The 9775-nt window shown below is 48.4% G+C and overlaps 1 protein-coding gene across 1 annotated transcript in view; it reads left to right on the top strand.

Moving 5' to 3' along the window:
- LOC102386989 (vasoactive intestinal polypeptide receptor 1-like) overlaps nucleotides 1-9775 on the top strand; it is a 42246-nt gene that overhangs the window by 343 nt on the left and 32128 nt on the right. The window lies entirely within an intron of this gene.

The following is a 9775-nucleotide window of genomic DNA, read 5'->3' on the forward strand; positions in this document are numbered from 1 at the left end:
AACTTGGCTACAATTAGACCATGCAAGCAAAACCAGAGCAGTATTGGGTCCCACTTGGTCTATTCTCCAGTCAATTTATCTATCCCCAGAACAGCACTAAAAAGTGACTGAGCAGATGCTCAGGTGCTCTCTTTTGGGGTGGGAGGAAAACTGAGTGGGCAGCTCCAGACTGTTCCCTTCTACCCCCCTGGCCCTTTCACACACTCTCTGGCCAAGGGCCAGCCCACAGAGCTGCTGTCCCTTTCCCTGTGCCCTCCCCTCCCTGTGGGCTCAGGAGCTGCTTGGGTTGGCCAGGGAAGTGCCAAAATCCCAAATTGGGATGGCATTTCAACTGCTAGATGTGGTGAGCCAGGCAGGGAGACTCTGTCTCACCCCCCAGCACACAGAGTTGTCTATGTTCTCTGTCTCCCAGCCAAAGGAGCAGGGATTGCTGGAGCCAGGGAACGCCCCATGCCCTCCGCAGTGGAACGATCATGCCCATGTGTGCTGGCTAATGCGATGAGGGTGAAGTGGAGCAGAACTTGCTGTCCACAAAAGGAACCCAGCATTGAGGTCTTGGGTGACGGCTGCCAGCAAGGTCCCAGTCAACTGTGGGACCTCCTGGACCTGAGGAAGGAATACAGGGGGTAGAGGGACTCGAACTTCTGAAGGGCGGTAGAACAAAGAGCAACAAAGAAATTACCTCTACTGGCCCCAGAGAGTGTTGTGGGAAGGGAAGAAGGGGGTCTTTGGCATCCTGTGCCGCTCCCTGTTGAGGCACTTAGGATTTGATCTCAAGCCCCGCTGAACCACTGCCTGTCTGATTTATGTATAGGGGCCCCCTCACCTCACAGTCTTTACAGGTTTTGCCCCAGGCTGTTATCTCCATTTCACACATGGGAACTGATGCCCAAAGGGTTACGTGACTCCTCCAGGTCACACAGAGGCTACAGTGGAGTAAGGAGTTGCCCCCAGGCCTCCTGAGTGCCAGACTACTGTTCTAACCATTGTACATGCTTTCCCCACTCTCCCTGCCTACCCCAGCATGCCGGTCCAGTTCTGTTTTCTTCTGATCATAGGGAGTCGCTCAGGAGGGAGCTGCAGCTGGCACCAGACTCCAGAGCAGCAGGGTCATGCTCCACCCTGCCCTCCATACAGCCCTGCCTTCACACTGGGACAGGCATGCTACCTCCTGGGATGGTAGCAGCCCCTGGGAGAGTCCTGTCTGACTGAGGCTGGAGATGACCAGGCTTTGTGTGGTGGGGAGGTGGAATGGGGACACAGTAGTATGAAGTGACCTGCTAAGTCTTCATTGTGCTGGTTCAGCTTGCCAAGCCCCAATCCCTGTGCCTTTTGGGCTGACACTGCTGTAGGCTAGCAATGCCCTGGACCATAACTCAGATAGTGCCTCCCCACAGGGGGTGCACAAGGGGTGTCTCCCTGCATGTTCAGTATCCCTGCTCCCCTTTTACGTGCCCAGCTCTGCTGTTCTGCCCATCTGAGCCTGTGTGTGTGTGTGTGTGTGTGTGTGTGTGTGTGTGTAGGGGGGAGGGTGTCCTATTTTGCTATTGCCCTGTGCCAGCAGCAAATGACTCACGTGAGGCGTGAAGGCGCGGGGAGTATACAGTGCCCTGGAGGGCTGTCACTGAGGTGCAGGATCTAGGTACTGTATTACATTTTGCTCAGGGCTAGGCTCAAGACACAATGCAGGTCTCTTAGGTAGCAAGGTCTCAATAGAGTCAGATGCCTTTGTTCTGGGAAGCCCAGTGTGGGATATTTTAAGGTCATTTACAGGAGTGATAGTGACACTAATCCGAGGCTGAGTTATTTTAACATTGTCACAACATAAGCCATAACTGTAACAAACTTCAATGCTATCCCTACCCCTAACCCTATGGCTAAGACTAACTCAAGGTATCTTTGTCTCTGACAGCTAACCATAGCCTTCAGATTTCTCAAGCAAAGCCATCAAAAATCAGAGGGTGCGTATAAAAACATGACAGTAACAGAGCCCAGCTCCACAGCAACTCTGTGGTTGGAAGAAGCTGCCTTTATTCTTTCCTTATCAGATCCAGGCTGTTGTTGAAGCAATGTGCAGAAAGTCAGAGTTGTTTCTGCCAAGTAGAATTCTCCCAGTCTCCTGCCTTGAGAGGGAATTTGTTTCCTCTGTCAAATAGTTACTCCAAGGAGTAGGAAACTCAGATAGCTCCCAGGCAGGGCTTTTGCTGCCCGTGTTGCTATACCTGTGCTTGCAGTGAGCCAGGGTGTGAGCTGCTGAGCAGAGATGCTAGTGAAGCTCTGAAATCAATACCAAATTCCTGGATGGTCAGCAATACTAGGTCTGTGAATTCCAACTCAGTTCTAACAGCTGGTGATTCCAGTGTTATGTACAGAAAGAGTTGCTTGCTGAACTTCAGGACAAAATGCAGCAGTAGCTGCTTCTCAGGAAATACTAGGCAGGAGCAATTGCTAACAGAGGAAAGAACGCTTCCTAAGTGGGGTAAATGCAGAGCACAAGGGCATCTGCTGATAGAGCTGAGTGTAAGACAGGGGTAGGCACTAGGCAACCCCTGGCACGGGTGCCAGAGTGTGGTACACGAAGACATTTTACTTGGCACGTATGCCTTTGGGTGGATTGCAGGGAAGGGGCTGGGGCTACATGGCCACAACAAGGATCAGGCCCTTTGTGGCTCCCCCGCCATCCACCCCAGACACGCCAACATGTTACAGGTTGAAATGGAAGGTGTTTCTGGAGCTCTACTCAAAGACATTGCCAACCCTGTAAGAGTACAGTCCAAACCTTTTCCCCACTAAGAGGCATATATCAGGGGTGACTGAAATGAACTGCAAATCAGTGTTGGATTCATGACATCATTTGGCTCCCTACCTTCAAAAAGCCCCAATAATTTCAGAAAGTTTAATTTCAACATTTCTGACAATGAAACCATTGGAAATTTCATTTTGACACATTTCATACCAAGAGTTGTCTAAAATTTAATTTTTTTTTAATGAAGAAAAAGGTTAAAAATCCAACCAAAGCACCATTTGGGGGATCAAATGAAATGTTTTATCTGAGTCAGAACAACTGTTCGTTCAGCTTTCCTTTTCAGTGACTAGACCAAAACCTTTGCCTCTTGTTCACCTTAGAACATGGCTGTTTGTTCATTATTTTTTTCTCTCCATTCAAACAGCATGCTCATAATTAGTGATTCACACAGCTCTGCTTACTGGCTCCAATAAAGCTGTGGGCAGCATCAGCCAGATGAATGAGGTGTAGGACCTAACAGATACCCTAGTAGAGAGCAGTGATCCAATAGTTCAGGAAGTCCTTACTGCCTTCCCCACCCCATCACCTTCAGAGCAGCTCCTGAAATTGCTGAGCATCCTCAGAGCACCCCAGTAGTGCAGGGTATGACCCAAAGTGCTCACACACTGGGCAGGATCAGGCCTGCAATCAGCAGGAGCTACCCAATACTCATACACTTGGAGTAGTGTAGTAGCTGCACTTTTCATCTTGCAGTAGCATGTGGACTCTGCCCTCAACAATCTGACCCAGGCCGGGCCTCAGAAGAGGGGAAGGGATGCCAAGGCAAAGCCAGCTCCTTAAGAGGGGAAGGGGACACAGTGTTGAGCTCAGGGCTCCAGTCATATGGTCTTCATAAACCTGTTGCCATGGTTTCTAGGAACAGGCATATTCACCCACACAATTCCTAGAAGTCCCAGACCTTGTAAACATGTTGGTGACATGTTTCTTCCATATGACCTGCCTCTGAAGGACAAATTTCAAGGTGTTCTTCATGCCTCAGGATTTTTAAATAGTGCTGTTTTCCCCTCTGGCAAAGTCTTATGGGCTGAAGTTCCATAAAGAATTCCAGGGTTGCTTCCCACCCACTGACTCTGGAATGAAAATGTTCATGCCAGCAGCATGCAGCCTACTTTAGCTTTGCTGCAACAACCAGATGAGAAATACATAGTGGGTATTGTCTACATGTGCATGTACTGCACAGTACATTTACTGCACTTACACTGTAGTCTACATATGCAAGTATTAAAGCATGGTAACACTGTGTGTGGACTAACTTAGGACTAAAGTTAGTCCAAAGTCAGTCCACACACAGTTTGATTCCACAGTAAGGCATCTACCTGTACATTACTGCACAGCATAGGCAACTGGTAGGGGGAGCATGGGGAGCACATGCTGCCTCTGACAGGGCTGTCCCCCGCTGCCGATGCCACCAGCGGCTTCTGCAGTTGCTCACCAGCCCTGTCCCCACTGCTGCCGTCAGCTTCTACAGGTGCCCCCCCAGACTCAGGAGGCACCAGTCGCCCATGCTGCACAGTAACTAAACAAACGTAAATTTAATAGATTTCATAGATGTTAGGGCTAGATGGGATCTTGCAAGATCATCTAGCCCCCTGCCCAAGGGGCAGGAAGTCAGCTAGGGTCAAAGGATTCCAACAAGATAAGTGTCCAAACGTTTCTTGGAAGTGTCCAGAGTAGGTGCTTGCACCACCTCTGGGCGGAGTCTGTTCCAGGCCTTGGGGGCTTGGACAGTAAAGAAGTTTTTCCTTATGTCCAACTTAAAATGGTGTTGCAGGAATCTGTGACCATTGGACCTTGTCATCCCTTGGGGTGGTCTGGTGAACAGAAGTTCCCTGAGCCCCTGATGCACACCCCTTATGTACTTATAGTCTGCCACCAAGCCTCCGCTTCTCCAGGCTGAAGAGTCCCATAGCTCGCAGCCTCTTTTCATAAGGCCTGCTCTCTTGCCCTCTGATCATATGTGTGGCTCTCCTCCGGACACTTTTAAGCTTCTCCATGTGCTTCCTGAATTGTGGAGTCCAGAATTGGATGCAGTACTCCAGCTGCAGCCTTACCAAGGCCAAGTACAGCGGGAGGATGGCATCCTGGGTCTTGCTCGAGATGCATTGGTAGATGCAAGCCAGAATTTTGTTCGCTTTGCCAGCTGTAGTATCGCATTGGTGGCTCATGTTCATCTTGCGGTCAATCATGACCCCCAAGTTTCTTTCGGTCATGGTGCTAGCAAGTGTAGCATTGCCAAGCTTATAAGTGTGATGCAGGTTTTTTTTCTTCCGAGGTGGAGCACCTTGCATTTTTCCGTATTGAATGCCATCAGGTTTTCATTTGCCCACCTTGCAAGCCTATCAAGGTCGGCCTGGATCACCAGCCTATCCTCAAGTGTGGGTACTCTTCCCCAAAGTTTGGTGTTGTCAGCGAACTTAACCAGTCCACTTTTGATACCAGTGTCCAGATCATTTATGAAGACATTAAAGAGTACAGGTCCAAGAAGGGAGCCTTGGGGGACACCACTAGTCACTGAGTGCCATGTTAATTCAGTTCTGTCAACTACCACTTTCTGGGTCCAAACTCAGAGCCAGTTCCCCAGCCATCAGACTGTGGAGTAGTTGAGGCCACAATTGCCCAATTTTTCCATGAGGACATCATGGGACACCATGTCAAAGGCTTTTTTAAAGTCTAAATATATGCTATCAACCTCTTCTCTTTTGTTCAGGTGATACTTCACCTGGTCATAGAAGGAAATGAGATTGGTCAGGCAAGACCTACCCATAACAAACCCATGTTGGCTGTTCCTCAGAATGTTGCCTTCTGTTAGCCTGTCATGAATGGTTTCTTTGATAATTTTTTCCAAGATCTTCCCAGGGATTAAGGTCAAACTGACCTGTAGTTTCCTGGGTCTTTTTTCCTCTCTTTCTTGAAGATAGGCACCACATTGGCCCTTTTCCCATCTTTAGGTACTTCGCCCAAGCACCACAAGTTCTCGAATATGCTTGCCAGTGGCCGAACTATGATGTCTGCCAGTTCCTTTAGCATTCTTAGGTGCAATCTGTCTGGATCAGCTGATTTGTGGGGGTTCAGCCTCTCAAGATGCTCCCTCACAAGATCCACACCAATGGTGGGCATATATTCATCCTTACCCTGGTCATCCCGCATCATGTCAGGCAGGGTGGTCCCTTTGGGCTGGTGAAAAACTGATGCAAAGTAATCATTAAGCAGACTGGCTTTTTCCTGGGTGTCAACAGTCAGCTGTCCCAACTGCTTTAGCAGAGGTCCAACATTGCCCTTGTTTTTCTTTTGACTCCCCACATAGAAGGACTTTTTATTGTCCTTGATTTGTGTAGCCAGTTGGAGTTCAGTTGCAGCCTGGGCTTTCTTAGTTCACTCCCTGTAGGTGTGGACCAGTGCAGAATACTCCTTAGTGGTGTTTCCTGTCTTCCATCCTTTATAAGCCTCTCTTTTTAGGCATAGAAGGTCCATGAGTTCCCTTTTGAGCCAAGGGGGTTGTTGAGCCCTTTTACCACCTTTCCTATGGGTTGGGATGGACTCCCCTTGTGCTTCTAGGATTGCTTCCTTAAGAAGCAACCACTCATCATTAATTCCCTTCCCTGTGAAATTATGGCCTTTCAGGGCCTCAAGAACAAGCCTCCTGAGCTTATGAAAGTCGGCTTTCCTAAAGTCGAGTACTACTGCATTGCTGGTTGACTTGCCAGCTTTGCGATGGATAGTGAAAGTGATCAACTCATGGTTACTGTCCCCCAACTTCCTTTTGATTCTTAGGTAGGTTGCTGATTAGATCATCCCCTTTGGCCAGTACCAGGTCCAGCAGCGCCTTACCTCTTGTTGGCCCATAAACTTCTTGAGACAGGTAGAGCTCATCCACGCATGTAAGGAAGCTTTGAGACCGATTGGATTTGGCCAAATGCTCTTCCCATGAGACGTCTGGGTAGTTGAAGTCTCCCATGAAAACCATATACCAGGAGCATGCAGCCTTGGCCAGTTCCCTGGTGAATTCTTGGTCAAGTTCTCATTCCTGATTTGGAGGTCTGTAGTAGACTCCTACCATTGTATCCCCTTCACCACGTTCCCCTTGTATTCTAACCTAAAGCGTCTCCAGTTGTCCTCCCTCAGTGCCAATCTCAACTTGCAGGGACGTGTAGCTCTCCTTCATGTAGAGAGCTATATCCCCACCCCTTTTTTCAGCATGATCTCTCCTGTACAGGGTATAGCCATTTATACCTGTAGTCCAGTCATAGGAGGAGTCCCACCAGGTCCCCATTATCCCTATGAGATTGTAGTCGTTTTTGTTTAGCAGAAGGACCATTTCCTCCTCTTTATTCCCCAAACTCCTAGGATTAGTGTACAGGCAAGTAAGTATGCCATTGGAGGCCCTAGGCTTTCTTGTACTCATGGAGAAGTGCTGTTCCTGGGCTGGGGTAGGAGTGGGTATCCTTGAGCATCCTAACCTGCTGATTTTGTGGTTGATGCTTGGTGAGCTTGCTCTGGTGGTTATCCGCCCATCTCCCAGCGAGCTTAGTGTAAAGCCCAGTCAAGCAGGTCAGCCATTCTGGCTGGGAAGAGCTTCTTCCCCAGTGGAGTAAGGTGGAGGCTGTCTCTTCCCAAGAGACCACTGCCTCTCTCTTTGAAGTGAGGACTGTGGTCGTAGAAGCCAAAGTCTTCATGATGGCATCAACACCTCAATCTTCTGTTTACTGCCTCAATTCATCTCTCCCTCCTCTGCCCGTGCCCCGTAACTGGAAGGATTGAGGAAAAAACCTGCATAATGCAGGTGTCAAATTTACTCCCAAGTTGGTGTAAGTTGCCATATTTGCTGCACAGTATGGATGTGTACGTGTAGACACCGGCCATGCTGGGTGGTAATTTTTGGTTACTGTACAGTAAATATGCACATGTAGACGTGCCCAGTGTGACTAACCCCTTTGCCATTCTTCCCAGAGCTTTCCCTCAGAACTGTGGAGGAAAAGCAGCAAATTCCTCTCCAGGCAAAAGTGCAGGCTGCCATACAGCCATGCACAAAGGACTAGGCATTTTCACCATGCAGGGCTACTGAAATATCACCTACCCATAACTAACTCCCCTGAAAGAGCTTAGATATGATTTGAACCCTCAGCCACTAGTGCACAGAAGACTAGAAACAGCTATTGCATTTGTCCCAAGAAAAACTGCGTATGTTTGCCCATGAACAGAAAAGTCTCAGGATTGGCAAGGACGCATATTACCCTTGCAATGTGGGTTTAGTGGCTGGATGAAATGCCACTTTTCTGCCATTGATACAATGATGCAATCCCTAGATAACCATTCAGATGCACTTTGTGATGTCCCAGGACGAACTGTTAGCAGTTCCTATCTTGTGAACCTTTTTTAGGATTTGTCTTGAGACAACAGACATGGACGTCTGAATGACCACACTTGATCCCAAGACAAAATACGACACCTGTTTATAGTTGCAGGCTGGCACTGTTTGTTGGCTTAGTGCACAAAGAAGTGTTGGTGCAGGTCTGGGGAACAAGCAGGAAGGTGGCTGGAAGGCTCTGCAGCATCCAACGTGTAGCTCACCTGAGTGAGAGATGCAAGCATGCCATTTCTGGGTTTGGGAGACAGTATTGTTTCCCTAACCCACAAACGGAGTCCATTAGGGCTCCTTACAGTGCTGATCACTGGGCCACACCAACACACTTGAACGGCTGCCTTTTCTTACCGAGTAAATTAATTTCACGCATCACTAGTTAGACAAGTATAATTATCATTGACTAAACACCTCTCACACCAGATTTTAAAATGATGTCTTTTACATTAAATTAGGACCTGTGTTTTTCATATTGAGTCAGGGAACTTGACACTACAGAATAAACACCAGACTGGAAGCTCTTGTGGCCAGGAGCTGTCTTTTGGCTCAGTGTTCATGCAGCACCTGGCACCGCATAGGTCTGGCCTATGGCAAGAATATTGGCAACTTCACCACTAGACACTGAAGCAGCACCAGCCCTCAAAGTGCTTTATACAGATCAGTATCATCTGTGTTTCACGAGTGGGAAAACTGAGGCAGAGAGAAGTGAAGTGCCTCGATCAAGGATAATCAGCAAGCTAGTGGCAAAAACAGTACTAGAACTCACAATCTCCTGAGTCCTAGTCCAGTGTTAGCTCTGATAAACTGCACTGTCACAAATAATAAGCACACCCTCAGTTGTCCCCATGTGAAATGCTGAAATGGCACACTGCCTTTGTGCCCATTAACTTTAAGAAAAAGTGTCAGTCCCTAAAATATGAGAGCAAATGCTGGGGCAGAGCTAAGGTTGCTTGGGAGCTAGTTGGTGGAACCGTGAGTGAATCAGAAGCTAGGGTTGGTGTCACAGCAGCCTGTTGGTTTCTTTTGCTTTCCAGGCATGGGGGCTTTTCTGGCCTTGTTCAGTGGCCTAGTATGTTTTCTCGCAGTGTGCCCATAGCAACCTTAATTGTGGCAAAGTTTTTGGCTGGCATTTTCCTTTGTGGTTTGTATGCAAGTAGCTGTTTTAGTACCATACTGTGCTCCTGTATTTTATATGGAAAGCCCAAGGTACTTTCCGTGGGAGCTTTCAGGATTGGCTCAGACTTTTTTGGCCAGGTGCAATAAGTCTTGGACAGAGCAGCTGTGACAATGTGACCTTCCTCAGCCTCTCAGCCTGGGGTCCTTCATTCAATTTTGCTGTCTGCCTCCAGTCTGCAGTCAGTGTCTTTATTCTCTGACTGCAGCCTGCTATTAGGACTCCACTGCACTGCTCACCCTCTGTGAAGGGCCATCGGATGTGATCCCTGCTGAATTAGGTTCTCTTGAGCACATCTTCCATCTGACAGACCTTAGCTAATCTACAATGATAAGGATGTCTGCACCTTGGATCTGTAGGACTCCTGCCCTGACTCTGTCTGGGTGCTTGATTCAATTGCTCTCACACCCCACCCAGCTCCTGGTAGTTGCAACAC

The sequence above is a fragment of the Alligator sinensis genome, unplaced genomic scaffold, assembly GCF_000455745.1.
Source record: "Alligator sinensis unplaced genomic scaffold, ASM45574v1 scaffold444_1, whole genome shotgun sequence".
NCBI lineage: Eukaryota > Metazoa > Chordata > Crocodylia > Alligatoridae > Alligator > Alligator sinensis.